This window comes from Eublepharis macularius, chromosome 1 (genome assembly GCF_028583425.1).
Source record: "Eublepharis macularius isolate TG4126 chromosome 1, MPM_Emac_v1.0, whole genome shotgun sequence".
Lineage (NCBI taxonomy): Eukaryota > Metazoa > Chordata > Lepidosauria > Squamata > Eublepharidae > Eublepharis > Eublepharis macularius.
The window spans coordinates 8,786,096-8,802,310 of record NC_072790.1 but is presented as its reverse complement, the minus strand read 5'-3'; positions in this window follow the sequence as shown (position 1 = coordinate 8,802,310).

The window sequence follows — 16,215 nt, the reverse complement described above, 5'->3', positions numbered from 1 at the left end:
ATGCGTTCTGGGGCTGATGCAAATACAGTTCTATGGGAAAGTTTGTTCCTTGAATAAAGCTGTATTAAAAGGCCTTTAAAAGGATTCCAGCAAATTCATGGCTACGGGGGTCAGCTGTTGACAAATAGCACCTCCATGTTCAGAGGCACTATAGCTCCAATTAACAGATGCTGCGGGACAATCAGAAGTAGAAGGTTGTCACTTTCAGGTCATGCATGTGTGTGCTTTCCAGAAGCCTACCGCTGGCCACTGTTGGAAGCAGAATGCTGGACTACCTGGCCCTTTGGCTCTGACCAGCGGGGCTTTCCTTGTGTTCTTTTAAATGATTGTAACAGATCTGAGACCATGGGTGTGTTTTTTTCCCCTGCCTCTTTCCATCTGTTGTGTTGCGGTGTACGAGTCTACAAATGTCAGTTCGTATATATTTCTGTTGGAGGCTTTAACAGGGTTTTTACAGCACCTCGTGACAGGTAAATGGTGCACTTGCGAGTTGATCTGATATTAGAATAAACTTGTTGAACAAAAAACCCCCAAATTATTCTATAAGGAAACAAGCTGAAAATTTAGCTTCCTGCAGTGTGAGGGAGGGAGGGAGGGAGAAAAGAGAATGAACTACTAAATCAGATGCATCATAAACGAATTAGCAAAATGGATTACAAGGAGAGCGAAGGCGAATGACCTCCAGTGGGCTGCCTGAGCCTTTAAATCAATTCTTTTCAAATCAATGTCATGATATGATTAAAACTGGAAAAGCACCAGAAAAAGACAAGCTTAAGGCAAAAAGAAAAGAAAAGAAATATCCGCAATGAAGTCAGCAGCCCCAAACAAATATATACATTTACTGTTGACATTTTACAAATGAAAGTTGACTTGAGGTTGCAAAATCATTTAAATTAAATCTTTCAAGGAAAAAAAACAGAAGCAAAACTAGGCTTTACCATAGTTGTGAACTAAAGCCAGTGTAGTGTTGGACTAGGAACTGGGAGAGTCAGGTGGGAACCCCCTCTTTGCCATGGAAGCTGGCTGGCTGACCTTGGGCCCGTTACATGCTCTCAGCCTAACCTACCTCACAGGGTTGTGAGGAAAAAATGAAGGAGAAGAGAATGATATAAGCTGCCTTCAGTCCCCATTGTGGAGAAAGGTGGGATATAAATGAAAGAAATCAATATATAGAAAGGGGGGATACTCTTAGCCAATCTATTCAGGGATCCTCAACTTCAGTATCCCTAAAAGACTGAGCTTTAAATGAGAGATGGGAAATAGTTATTTTATGCAATAAAAAATTTGGCCTATAATCTCAGTTGTTGAATTCCTGAATTTTATGAAAATTTTTATAAAATTGTCAGATAAGTGGAAAAACTAGTTTTGAAATTCTTTTCTTTTTTAAAATCAACACAGGATGCCAAAGAGCTAATGTATGAATGAATGCTATAGAATTGCGGGATAACCTTGAGCAGATTTTTTTTTTTTGCCGGAATGCTCCGGAACGGTGATCCGGCACCTTTCTGTGCGTGGTGGCCCCATCCCCTGATCTCCAGATGGAGATCAGTTCCAGTGGAGCAAATGGCTGTTAAGGAAAGCCTGCTCCTGAGAAGGAGGGAAGCATACATGGCAGGAGGGTGGGGGAACAGCCTGGAATGGGCCACTGCTAAGTGGGGGAGCACTCACCCACTTGGAAGCGAATCGGCCGAATCAAGCCCGAAACAACCCAGATAGGGGCTGAAATGGCCCGGATCAGGCCCAAAACGGCCTGGTATGGCCTGCTGCTGGGTGGCAGAGTGCTCTCCCTTGTGGCAGCAGACCATTCCAGGCTGATTGGGGACCACTCATGGCCATCTGGGGCCCATTTTGGCCCAATTTGGGGCTGAAGGGCCAGCATCGGGCCTAAAACAGCCTGAATCAGGCTGCTGCTAGGCGGAGGAGCACTCTCCCATGTGGCAACAGCCCATTCCAGGCTGATTTGGGCCTGATCTGGGCAATTTTAGGCCTAGTTTTGGCCCAATTTGGGCCCTAAACGTCCAGGATCGGGGTGCTGCCAGGCAGGAGAGTGCTCTCCCATGTGGCAGCAGCCATTCCAGGCTGATTTGGGCCTGATCAGGGTCATTTGGGCCCGATTCAGCCCAAGTTGAGCCTGAAACGGCCCGGATCAGGTCATTGCTGGGCGGGGGTGTGTTCCACTGTGCAGCAGCAGCCCATTCCAGGCCTATTCAGGCCCGACATGGGCTGAATTTGGCCTCATCTGGTCCAAATTGGGGCCCCCATGGAGCACAGGCCTGCATGATGATGTCACTTCCCAGAAGTGATGTCATCGGGCAGTTCTGGGAGCACGCATACTGTGTGTGCGGGTGCATGTAGTGACAGGGACGCCACCTCCTCCCAGGAGTTGCCCCCACCTCTTTCCCCAGAAAAAAGCCCTGAGCTTGAGAAATTGGGTCTTGTTTGTTAGATGGCCAGTGAGAAAATAGATGTGTTTGCGTACAAGTTGTCAATGTGTTTCTTAGGCAGATGGAGAAAATGTTTTCTCTTTTTCTTTTGTTAGTGGCAGTTGGTTCCTTGGTACTCATCATGGAATGAAATGCTTTCTGCGCCATCACATGATCGTCTCTGGCAGTGCTAGGCAGTGTACAGAGCTGGGAGCAAATGAAGGGAAGCTCCGTTCCCACCCATGCAGCGAGATTTCTGCTTTTTATGCCTGTGGCCACTACTGCTCCAGGGCTTTCGGAGCATATCTACAGAGGGAGATTGTTTGAAAGTTGGCATGGGATAGCATATGAGCCATGAGACAGGATGTGTCCTGTTCAAGTCTCATCTCACCCATGAATTCACCCAGTGTAGGGATGTTCAACCTCTTTCCAGTTCGGCTCACATCCTCTTCCCCAGTTGCAATCAGCTTGATAGGCAGTCTTCCTTCCAATTGTGGAGCTCCAAATTTGTTACAACAAGGGAGCAAAGACCAGGGGGGAGGGGGGGCTTCCAGCTCTGGCTTAGTTTGCAGACAGTGGAAAGGGAGAGAGACAGTTGCTGTTGGCATTTTGATAGAGAGAGCGCATTGGAGCTTGAATTTTCTTTGTGTGTGGATGGGATAGGGATCTGCCTCTTCAAGTTCCAGGGCTGCTGCCAGGCTCTGGGGCCAAGCTATTATTTATTATTGGTACCTTTCCTGGTGCCTGCTCAGGTCAGGCTTCTGGGAGTGGTGCAGTAAGGATCTTGACCAAACTTGGATGATGGCTGGAGGAGAGCCTGCTGGCCCCTATGACCAGCCAACCACGAACATGTTCGTGAACAGGGCCATGTTCGTGGTTGTTTGTGAGTCCCTGTTCATGGATGGCAATGAACAACGAACATCATGTTTGTTTTTTTTCTCTTCGTCCCCATCTCTACTGTCAAATACATTTACCACAAAATTCACAGCACCTCTCACTGGGTGATCTTGGTGATGGAGAGTGCCCTCAAGTCATAGCTGACTTATGGCAACCCCTGGTGGGGGTTTTATGGCAAGAGACTAACAGAGGTGGCTTGCCATTGCCTTCCTCTATGTCCCTGGTCTTTGTTGGAGGTCTCCCATCCAATCACTAACCAAAGCCAACCTTGCTTAGCTTCTGAGATGTGACAAGATCGGGCTTGCCCGGACCATCCAGGTCACGGTATTAGGGGATCTTAGACCAGTTGCTATTCTCCCGGTCTCAGTTCCACAGCAGTTCCTCATATACATGAGCAGGGCTTCTTTCCTGGAGGTACATGCTGCCAGGGCTGGTTCCGTGTTTGTGGGGACACTGGCAGAGTGCTCAGGGCCCCCCATGGCCACTAGGCTCCTCTTCTTGCCGTCCCATCCACAAACCTCCACCTGCCTGTGCATCCTTATGGCAAGCTCTCCCACCACCTGTGGGCACAGCAGCCCACTCTGCCTGCACTCCCTTTCCCCTATAGAGCTGGGTGCAGCTAGGAGAGCCACTGCCGTGGCCACTGGGAACACTGGTGCTTCGTGCACCACCCGCATGCCCTTGTCCAATGGCAGCTGGGAGCAGAGGAGACAAAGCACTCACAAGGAGGCAGTGGGAGGGTGTGAGAGGAGGCATCAGAGGAGCCCCAGAAGCAGCTGCCCCTCCTCAACATGTGCTGATGCTGGCCCGGCATGCTGGTACGCAGTACTGTTACCTCTTTCTGCAGTGCCTCTTTCGGCTGGTTCGCTTGGGCCCCCAAGCTGGCAAACACCAGGAGTACCGCCCTTTTTTTTAAAAGGAAAAGAAGCACAACATATGAATATCTGAAGCTGCCTTAGACTGAGCCAGATGGTTGGTCTCCGTACTGCAGCTGGGTCTACCCTGAGAGGGTCTCCAAAGTATAGATCTATTCTCCATCCCTGTTGGATAAAAATTTCTAACCAAGGTCTGAGCGACAGAGTTAAGGGCAGTGGAAAGTGTCACAAAACCCAATGTGAAGCGCTTTGAACTCTTCAAATGCAGTGTATCCAAATGCTAAAACATTATTATGACCCAATCCGGTGTCCCAGTTGAGTCTGAAGAACACCTTGGCCTCCCCATGCTGTGAATCAGAACCTGAAGGAGCTTGTAAGCTGAGCGGGGGGTTACGGTATTGGGATGAAAATCATATAGAACTTTGGCTCTAATCGTCGCCTCATCCAGCCAGCATTGTCTACTCCAACTGGCAGTAGTTCCAGAATCAAAGCAAGAAGCTTTTCTCTAGCTCTGCTGTCTAAGATCCTTTCAGCTGGAGATGCCAAGGACAGGAACTGGGGCCTTCTGCATCCAAAGCATGTATATTTTATAAGGTCTGATCCGGCTTGTTTTCAAGATAAACAGGATTCAAGCAACATTTCTGTCATTTGTGTTTCTCCCGTCTTCTATTTCACTGGGCTTGGCCGCTTGATATCAGATCCATTGACAGGAGAAGAGCATCCCAACTACTGCAGCAGTTGAGCTACCATGTGTTGGTATTAAATGCTCTTTTTATTTACTTACTTTGTTCCACAGTAGAGTGCAATCTTAAAAGTATTCCTAATAAGTTAATCATTAAAGGTTGTATTGTTGGGTGGTGGGAAGTGCTGCCAAGTCACAGGTGACTTACGGTGAACCCACAGGGTTTTCTAGGCAAGGGATGTTCAGAAGTGGTTTGCCATCGCCTGCCTCTGTGTCACAACCCTGGATTTCCTGGGCAATCTCCCATGCGAATACTAACCAGGGATGACCCTGCTTAGTATCCAAGATCGCACATGATCAGGCTAGCCTGGGCTGTCCAGGTCATGGCTTGCATTGCTTAGTGCAGTGTGTCTTGAAGTAGGACCCATATCCAACCTAATGTGCCCTTTTGGGGTTCCCCATTGAAGAGCTTCAGTCTACTACCAGTTCAGGTCCAGGCATGGGAGAAAATATCTTACCTTTCTTAACACGGCTGTCTCTCTTAGGGGCTGGAAGCGTAAGACAGGAGGAGCTCCTCGCTTACCACTACTCCATACTGGCTCCTACCAATCCAGGAGACTACACCGTTGGGAAAGAGCTGAGTCCCCTGGCAATGAATGGGGAATACCATAGTTTGGATATCTTGATCTTGGTTCCCAGAGGGACATATTTATTTATTTTTTATGTCATTTATAGTCCGCCTTTCTCATCGAGACTCAAGGCGGATTACATAGTGTGAGATCAGTACAATCACTATCAAGGACATTTCCATATAGTGTCAAGGACATTGCCATAAACAATGTCATAGGATTTTACATTAGCAAGGATCTAATACAAAGTTGAAGAACAGCTGAAACAGAATATAATCAGTTCTAGGACTGACAAAGATAAGATGAAGCACAGGTAGTATATAGGAGTACATATTTAAAGCAACAAACAATATGCAAGGCAACATAGTGGTGAAGTCTATGGTCCCTAACTCATTAGCGAAGCATCTGAGACCCCCTCCCTACAATACCGCCCTCCTATCTGAGTAAAAAGCCTTTTGGAATAATTCAGTTTTGCATCATTTGCGGAAAGCCAGGAGAGTGGGTGCTCTCCTGACCTTCTCAGGGCAGGGGCCACCACAGAGAAAGCCTGTGAGTGGGCTGCTGTTGATTTCGCCCATGTGCAGTCTGGCACCTGCAAGAGACCCTGTTCAGATGAGCAAAGCTGCCGTGGAGGCACAGAGGGAGGGAGGCGGTCCTGTAGGTATGCTGGACCAAGGCCGTGAAGAGCTTGGTATGTAATAACCAATATCTTGAATTGAGCACAGTAACTGATAGGTAGCCAATGGAGTGATATTCTATTGGTGCTCCTGTTCACTCCTGCTAACAGTTGAGCTGCAGCATTTTGCACCAATTGGAGCCTCCAAATTAACTTAGATGGGAGACCAATGTATAGTGCATTAAATTAGTCAAGTTGCATGGATCCATAGCATGGATCCAGGTGTCCAGGTCGGTCATGTCAAGGTAAGAAGCCATCTTCCAGGCTAGAGTGAGATTGTAGTAAACATTTTTTGTGGCTGCCTTCACTTGTTTTTCTAGTGCTAGCGCTGGATCCAGTATAACTCCTAGGCTCTTAACCGAGTCTGCAAGGGTCAGACGAACTCCATCGAAAGTGGGGAGTACAATGTCTTTCAAGATCTCTGCCTTCCCAACAAGCATCACTTCAGTCTTGTCTGGGTTCAATTTCAATTTGTTATTTTTCAGCCATTTCACCACAGCTGTCAGGCAGCGATCTAAGATTTCTGCTGCGCCCTGTGGGGATCTTTTCTAGCTCCCTCACAGCTGCTCTTCCAAGTTTCAACCTTCTTCTGATTTCTTCATTGCAGTCTCCCTTTTGGTTGATGACTGAGCCAAGGAATAGAAGATCTTGAACAATTGCAATTTCCTCATTGTCAATTTTAAAATTGTGTAATTCCTCAGTGGTCATGACTTTTGTCTTCCTGACGCTGAAAACCTTGAAAACCCTATGATGAGACAATCCAACATCACTTTGTTACTTTGCTCATATTTTGAAAGCAAGGGGGCAGGGAGGGCCCAGTCCTCACACTGCCACAGAAATCTTCTAGGCAAGGGGCAGAAAGGGTGCCTCAGATTTGCAGTGAAGCCCCCTGGCTCTGTTCCACCACTTAAACTACTTTGATCCCAGGCGTAACCACTGGGGCAGTAACCAAGCCGGATATTGCTTGCCGGATATTTCCTTCTAGTTCAAAAGTAAACAGGATGGATTTTTGTCGATGGCGAGTAGGATAAAGGAGGCTACTTTAAAGCCTTGTTTTGGTACATAATCAAATTCCTGGTGCGCCACTTGAAACAGCAGTGGAGCATACTTATGAGGGGCAGTTGAAAAAAAACGGGAACAAAATAGCTGTCATGAATGCAAAACAAGCGGAAAGGAAAGCTGTAATCACCGAGGGATGCGTGCGGGAGGTGTTTATCACTCCAGCCCTTGTTTTGGCAGTTAATTAATAATGACTTGGAATCTTTCATTGGCTCTTATCCAGAACTACACGCAGAGAGAGTGAAATTTTCGGCATTTGTGCGATGAGCGTGGGGTGTACTGCAATGTCAAGATTGTTTGTAAGCCTAAAAATAATTTTAAAAATCATTAAAATCAGGAATCTGTACTTTGCAAAACTTGAAATCCCAGGCTACATCCATACATTGTTGGATAATCTCAGGGCTTTTTTTCTGGGGAAAGAGGTGGTGGAACTCAGTGGGTTGCCCTTGGAGAAAATGGTCACATGGCTGGTGGCCCCGCCCCCTGATCTCCAGACAGAGGGGAGTTGAGATTGCCCTCTGAGCCACTGAGCAGCACGGAGGGCAATCTCAACTCCCCTCTGTCTGGAGATCAGGGGGTGGGGCCACCAGCCATGTGACCATTTTCAAGAGGTTCCAGAGCTCCATTCCACTGCGTTCCTGCTGAAAAAAAGCCTTGGATACTCTTATATTGTTGCCCTGCAGCAGAGGTCCCCACCAACAGCGTGTCCATGGGTGCCGTGGTGCTAAGGTTGCCAGCCTCCAGGTGGTGTCTGGATTTGTCCTAGAATCTGATCTCCAACTGATCTCCACATGAGTTCCCTTGGAGGACTTGACAGCTTTAGGGGGTGGACATCATGGCATCACATCCCTGCTGCACTCTAACCATGGCACCACGGCTTAGACAAATTCATGAAGAATACATCAAGATGGGCAGCCATGCTAACCTGTCTGTAGCAGCTGAAAAGAGCAAGAATCCAGTAGCGCCCAAAGACGAACAAAATTTGTGGTAGGGCAGGAGCTTTGGTGAGAAGTGAGCTGTCCTACCACACTCCTGCCCTACCACAAATTTTGTTCATCTTCTGGGCGCTACTGAACTCTTGCTCTGTCCTACTGCTCATGAAGAATAATTCTATTAGGAACAATTACCCATGAAAGCTAAACAGAACTTCCATGTTTAGAGGCAGTGCACCTACATGCAATACATGCAAAGGCCATTGCTTTCACGTGGTGTTTAGTGGTCTGTTAGAAGTACTTAACTGACCACTGTGGGGGAAAAGAAGCAGCAGTGCATAGATTTTGACAAAGCGCTGCTCTGCAGAGTAACTCTAGTCAAAGCCCACTGAAAGCAACGGCTAGACCAGAAGAAGTCTGCACAGCATTGCGCTCTCAGCCTCAGCCAATAGGACTCCCCTTATTTTCTTACACAGTCTCATGGTTTAATCCAGGGGAGACATTTGATCCATACAATAGGGCATCCCCAGAGCCCTCTATAGACCTTATGTTTGCGTGCATCAAACGTGCATATAGGGCAGTGGCTGGCTCCCACTTACATACATTTGGTACACCACTGCAAAGCCTATGCATGTACAAATGATTTACACATTTAGGATGTAGATCCAGAGGAGTTAGCCATGTTAGTCTGTAGTTGCAAAATAGTAAAAAGTCCTGTAGCACCTTTAAGACTAACCAACTTTATTGAGGCATAAGCTTTCAAGAACCACAGCTCTTTTCATACATCTGATGAAGAGAGCTGTGGTTCTCGAAAGCTTATGTCTCAATGAAGTTGGTTAGTCTTAAAGGAGCTACTGGACTTTTAACATTTATGTTGGAGTCCATGAACCTATTCCACTAGCAGAAGAGCTTTCCTCCTGTGCAAGGAAGGAAGGAGGCTCTTCTTGGTTCCTTCCAACAGTGGAATGCATCACCCCCTAATGGGACAGACCCACAGGATCTAACCCATAGGCTTTATCTTTGAGATTAAACATCCCAACTATACTAAGTTCCCAGTCACACGAACAGAGTCTGCAAACATACCATTTGTGAGCCTTGTACTTACGTCATACTGAACATGGGTGCAGGGCCAGCGGCGGGGATTCCACTCTCGCCACATTTCAGCGTGTACACATATAACAGTGTAGATCCTGCAATCAGCAGACATAGCCAACGTGAGTCCAGAATGGGGGAGACTTGGGGGCACTGTCATGCCTCTCTGGGAATCACTGGAAACTCTATGGTAGAGCTTCCACACAGGAAATGTAAGCAAATTTACTCATTTCTCAGACGTGTTCAAAAGTGCTTCAGTTCAGACAAACAGGTCCAGCTGTAGCTACCAACTCATTCTGTTGCTATGGAGTAAACATACAAATTGTATTTATTTGCTTTACTTGTACCCCCCCCCCCCTTTCTCACCAATGGGAACCCAAGGGGCTTCCAGAGGAGTTAGCCGTGTTAGTCTGTAGTAGCAAAATCAAAAAGAGTCCAGTAGCACCTTTAAGACTAACCAATTTTATTGTAGCATAAGCTTTCGAGAATCACGTAATTCTTGTCACCTCCATTTAACCTTCATAACACCCCTGAGAGGTAGGTTAGGCTGAGCGGGTGTGACTGGCCCAAGGTCACCCAGCCAGCTTCCCTGGCAGAGTGGAGATTTCAAATCTGGTTATTCCAGATCCTAGTTGGACACATGAACCACCACCACCCACACTGGCTCTGCCTTTCCATCTATGTACTGCTGTTTGCAGGAGGATACGTGCATCAGGCCCCACCTGGGACAAAGAGAGGCATCTTGTTGCTGCCCAGGAAAATAACACGTACACAGAGACACGCAGCGCCTGCCAACGTTCCAGGCATACGGAGTCGCCTATTACAGCAAGCAGATCTACTCAGAATTGTTCTCAAGCCTATTTAATAAGGCTCACCTCCAGGAAACTGTTCTCAGGATTACATGGGGGCTGTCACCCAGCAGGGAGTCAAATAAATTAATTAAGAACCGGATTTCCTGATAGCCAATTGAAAAGTCTATGTCCCTGTGTCAAAGCCCAAGCGTCTGTGTATATTGTCTTGCCTGTGCGTTCTTCACTTCAGAAACATGTTGAATAATAACAGTCACTTTGACATTCAGAAGCTGTCCCCCACTTATAATGAGCACTTTCCTAAAATAAAGCAACTTACATAAAAATGAATTAATCCAAGCAGCACAGAAGTCAAGAATAAGAGAAAATTAATTACAAACATCTTAAATTAAATGACTTGTTTTCTTTCCCCCAAAATCCAAATATTTGAATAACTGCCACCATTGTGTTATTTTGTTAAACCAGTCTTTTCCTATTATTTTTTTAAAAACCCTATCATTTAAAAGAAAAATGGATGTGTCAAGAATTAGTCTTTTACCCATGAAAGAATTTAGGTGACATGAACAAGTGTTCCTGGTGAAGCTATGAGGGTTCCACTCCAGCCCCCCAACCCCTCTACAACAACAATAATAATCCTACTATATAAACGGCTAAACATATTCAAGACAACTCACTTCCTACCCTGGTGAGCCTCCAGAGGGCGCTGCTGGGGAGGGAAGTCCAGATGAGGCAGCCAGACCTCCAAAGAGTGCGCCACGGCGGGAAGCCCAACCGGGATCAGGCGTGAAGGAGGCGGAAATGCCTGCCGCCAACCTTCACCCAGCTGCAATCAGGAGCGAAGCAGGTGGCAATGCCCACCCCCTGCCTCCACCAACCTGCAATCAGGAGCAGAAAGGGGCAAAGCCTGTGCCCTGCCTTCACCCAGCTGGGATCAAGCGTGAGAACCAAAAGTGGGAATCCACAATCCGGGGAAAGGATTAATACTGCAGTTAACAATATTAATTTCTATTAATTATAGAAGTGTAAAGTGTACAAGTGCTCAATAAAGATAGTCAGAATACATACGATAGATAGTATCTTACATAATAAGTATAGGCACTATCCTAATACAAAAATACATCTATATATAGTAATCTATTCAAATATAGGCAACGGCCGGACTGTCAATGTAAAGAAGTCCAATCATACCTAAAATGGTATTTCCTATTCTCTTGCAGGTGCATGGATACTCCAAGGTGCTCCATGGAAGGTATGTATAATTCCAACAGGTAAGTAAGGGATGGATCGGAGACCACTATCCAAGGAAAAGATTCAAAATACCCTTTTCTCTTTCAATAGGTGGATCCGGTAGTGTCAGGACTCAATCCTTCTGAGAACTCGACAAGCGGCTGGCTGATATTCACTTGTTTCATATAATATTATTTCATCAGTAGTCCTCTGTCCAATCCACCCCAGATCGGCAGATACATGTAGCACGTTCCCGTGTGTCTGGCCTTATGCACCAAGAACCAAGCCGTGCACTTAAAACCCGCTTACTAGAACATATTTCCCGTATTCGGTCTAATACTATTGAAGCTTCCTTGGTGGAACATTTCCATTTATGTAAGCATTGGGAGGACGAGTTCCATTTTACTGTGTTGTTTTCTGGACAGAATCTCCCTTCGCGTAATTTGCACAAAGATTTGCTGAGAAAAGTGGCACAATGGATACACACATTGAATTATTTGAAACCCAACGGTTTGAATAATGAACTAGATCTGTCTTGTTTTTTATAGTGTCTAGATCTTGTATCCTATACCTTTAAATTTTTGCATGTGGTGTATGTGTGCCCTTTAAATTTTTGCCTTTCCCGAATGGTCCTTGCGTGAGGACGCCATATTTGACTATTGAATTGTCGGTGCTATGAATGATTAACTGTTACAATTTGGTAAGACTGTTTTTAAATGCTCTTATTTTTTATAGCATCAATTTGTATTTTAGATATTTATTGTACAAATTGTTTAAGTACTTTTCTAGTATGGTGGAACTAGTTGTTGCCCCTAAAGAGGTTGTGATATGAAACATCAAGTCTCAAGCCAGCGCTGTAGGTCGGGCGCCACATGTGTGTTTTCCAGTGTCTCCACCTACAACAAAGAAAGATATACATTATAACCGGACTTATACAGTACTTACCTGTTTATGAGAATTTGGAAACTTACCTGTGGGATGTCTTCCTAAACTGGAAGGTTGCTGCAGCGATTATATTGTACGCATACCTGTTGGTTGTCTTCCTGCCTGAAAGATTGTTTGTTACTGATACTGTGATTGCTGTGTGATATTTTTTGAATTGGATGAACACCTATATATGAAGAATACATTTTGATGTATTGTCCGGAAAACCTACAACAACCAATACATTTTGACTTGATCTTGTAATATTGCTATTAACTTGTTATTTATTTCTTTTGTATTACCCTGCTTTTGGTATCTTACCCCAGTTTTGTGCTCATTGAGCAGGTACCTCTTTTTTGTTGAGGGATCAGGAGCAAAGCGGATAGCAACGCCCATCCCCTACCTTCACCCAGCTGGGATCAGGAGCGGAGCAGGTGGCAGTGCCCACCCCCACCTTCACCCAGCTGGGATCAGGAGCGGAGCAGGTGGCAGTGCCCATCCCCTACCTTCACCCAGCTGGGATCAGGAGCGGAGCAGGTGGCAGTGCCCACCCCCACCTTCACCCAGCTGGGATCAGGAGCGGAGCAGGTGGCAGTGCCCACCCCCACCTTCACCCAGCTGGGATCAGGAGCGGAGCAGGTGGCAGTGCCCACCCCCACCTTCACCCAGCTGGGATCAGGAGCGGAGCAGGTGGCAGTGCCCATCCCCTACCTTCACCCAGCTGGGATCAGGAGCGGAGCAGGTGGCAGTGCCCACCCCCACCTTCACCCAGCTGGGATCAGGAGCGGAGCAGGTGGCAGTGCCCACCCCCACCTTCACCCAGCTGGGATCAGGAGCGGAGCAGGTGGCAGTGCCCACCCCCACCTTCACCCAGCTGGGATCAGGAGCGGAGCAGGTGGCAGTGCCCATCCCCTACCTTCACCCAGCTGGGATCAGGAGCGGAGCAGGTGGCAGTGCCCACCCCCACCTTCACCCAGCTGGGATCAGGAGCGGAGCAGGTGGCAGTGCCCACCCCCACCTTCACCCAGCTGGGATCAGGAGCGGAGCAGGTGGCAGTGCCCACCCCCACCTTCACCCAGCTGGGATCAGGAGCGGAGCAGGTGGCAGTGCCCATCCCCTACCTTCACCCAGCTGGGATCAGGAGCGGAGCAGGTGGCAGTGCCCACCCCCACCTTCACCCAGCTGGGATCAGGAGCGGAGCAGGTGGCAGTGCCCACCCCCACCTTCACCCAGCTGGGATCAGGAGCGGAGCAGGTGGCAGTGCCCACCCCCACCTTCACCCAGCTGGGATCAGGAGCGGAGCAGGTGGCAGTGCCCATCCCCTACCTTCACCCAGCTGGGATCAGGAGCGGAGCAGGTGGCAGTGCCCACCCCCACCTTCACCCAGCTGGGATCAGGAGCGGAGCAGGTGGCAGTGCCCACCCCCACCTTCACCCAGCTGGGATCAGGAGCGGAGCAGGTGGCAGTGCCCATCCCCTACCTTCACCCAGCTGGGATCAGGAGCGGAGCAGGTGGCAGTGCCCACCCCCACCTTCACCCAGCTGGGATCAGGAGCGGAGCAGGTGGCAGTGCCCACCCCCACCTTCACCCAGCTGGGATCAGGAGCGGAGCAGGTGGCAGTGCCCATCCCCTACCTTCACCCAGCTGGGATCAGGAGCGGAGCAGGTGGCAGTGCCCACCCCCACCTTCACCCAGCTGGGATCAGGAGCGGAGCAGGTGGCAGTGCCCACCCCCACCTTCACCCAGCTGGGATCAGGAGCGGAGCAGGTGGCAGTGCCCACCCCCACCTTCACCCAGCTGGGATCAGGAGCGGAGCAGGTGGCAGTGCCCATCCCCTACCTTCACCCAGCTGGGATCAGGAGCGGAGCAGGTGGCAGTGCCCACCCCCACCTTCACCCAGCTGGGATCAGGAGCGGAGCAGGTGGCAGTGCCCACCCCCACCTTCACCCAGCTGGGATCAGGAGCGGAGCAGGTGGCAGTGCCCATCCCCTACCTTCACCCAGCTGGGATCAGGAGCGAAGCAGGTGGCAATGCCCATCCCCCACCTTCACCCAGCTGGGATCAGGAGCGAAGCAGGTAGCAATTCCTGCCCCTGCCTTCACCCAGCCGGTCTTAGTTCCGGGCACCGCCGGGCTTTCCAACTTTCATCTTTGGACCAGCCACGTACTTTTCCATCTTGGCATTTGAAAAATTTGAAAAAAGAAAAAAGAAAAAAGCTAAAGAAGACACATTATTTTGAGTCTTTAAAGACTTTTCCTGCTGCACTGCTGTCACACCCTCAGGTCCTCTTGCAGAGGACTCGTTTCTATGTATTATGAATAAGATTGCTGGAAAATGTTGAAAAATGATATGATATGTAATATGATGTAATTATGTATTATTGTTAAAATCACTTGAAAAGGTTTATAAACTGTTGCACTATAGCATTGTAGAATTTTCCTTCCCGATGGTCTTTTGACCACCTTTATTTAGTGGGATGAGGAGCAGAGGAGGTGGCAATATCAGCCTGCCCTTCACCCAGCTGGGATCAGGAGTGGAGCAGGTGGCAATGCCCGCTCACCCTTTACCCAGCTGGGATCAGGCGTAGAGCAGGGGGCAATACCTGCCCTCCACCTTCACTCAGTGCGGATCAAAAGTGGAGTAGGTGGCAATGCCCACCACCCGCCATCACCTAGCTGGGATTAGGAGTAGAGCCAGTGGAAATGCCCATCCCCTCTCCACCCAGCTGAGATCAGGAGCGGAGCAGGTGGCAATGCCTACACCGTGCCATCACTCAGGTGGGATCAGGAGTGCAGCAGGTGGCAATGCCCACCCCCACCTTCACCCAGCTGGGAAAAGGCATGGAGCAGATAGCAATGCTCACTCCCCTCCACCTTCATCCAGCTGGTATCAGGAGCAGAGCAGGTGACAATGCCCACTGTCCCTTCACTCAGCTGTGATCAGCTGTGGAGCAGGAGGAATTGCCCACCCACCCCCTTCACCCAGTAGAGATCAGAAGTGGAGCGGGTGGCAATGTCCACCTCCACTCAGCCAGGATCAGCAGAGGTGCAAGTAGCAATGCCCGCCCCCTTTACCTGGCTGGGATCAGGAACGGAGCATGAGGCAATGCCTGTCCTCCCTTCAGCTGGCAGAGATCAGGAGCACAACAGGTAGCAATTCCCACCCCCCTCCTACCTGACTGGGAAAAGGCACAGAGCAGGAGGCAATGCTCACCCCTTCTCTACCCAGCCGGGATTTGGAGCGGAGCAGGTGGCAATGCCCAATCAGCTTCACCCGGCCAGGATCAGGTACAGAGCAGACGGCAATGCTTTCCTTTCACCCAGCCAGGATCAGGAGTGGAGCACGTGACAATGCTCCCCCACCCTTCATCCAGATGGAATCAGGTGTAGAGCAGGAGGCAATGCCCACCCCACTTTTGCACAGCCTAGACCAGGCACAGAGCAGGTGGTCATGCCCACCCCCCCACATTCATCCAGCCGGGATCAAGGACAGAGGAGGAGGGAATGCCTGCCTGCCCGCCTTCCCCTTTCTAGATCCCGTTGTATTTTTCCCCACAAAGGGCTTTGTTGCTAGTAATAACAACAACAACAACAACATTTGATTTATATACCACCCTTCAGGACAACTTAACACCCACTCAGAGCAGTTTACAAAGTATGCCATTATTATCCCCACAACAATCACCCTGTGAGGTGGGTGAGGCTGAGAGAGCTCTGAGAGAGCTGTGACTAGCCCAAGGTCACCCAGCTGGCTTCAAGTGGAGGAGTGGGGAATCAGACCCGGTTCTCCAGATTAGAGTCCCGCCACTCTTAACCATGACACCAAACGGACTACAGTGAGGAGCCTCTCCCCACCAGCCTCATTTGCCTCCTGCTGCGCCAAGCAGTAGCAAGAGAAATAAATGAATTAAAAAAGTGACAGTGACAATGTCACTTCCAGGGAAAACCCACACACAGGGTAGTTTTAGAACACACCAGAAACTCTATTGTT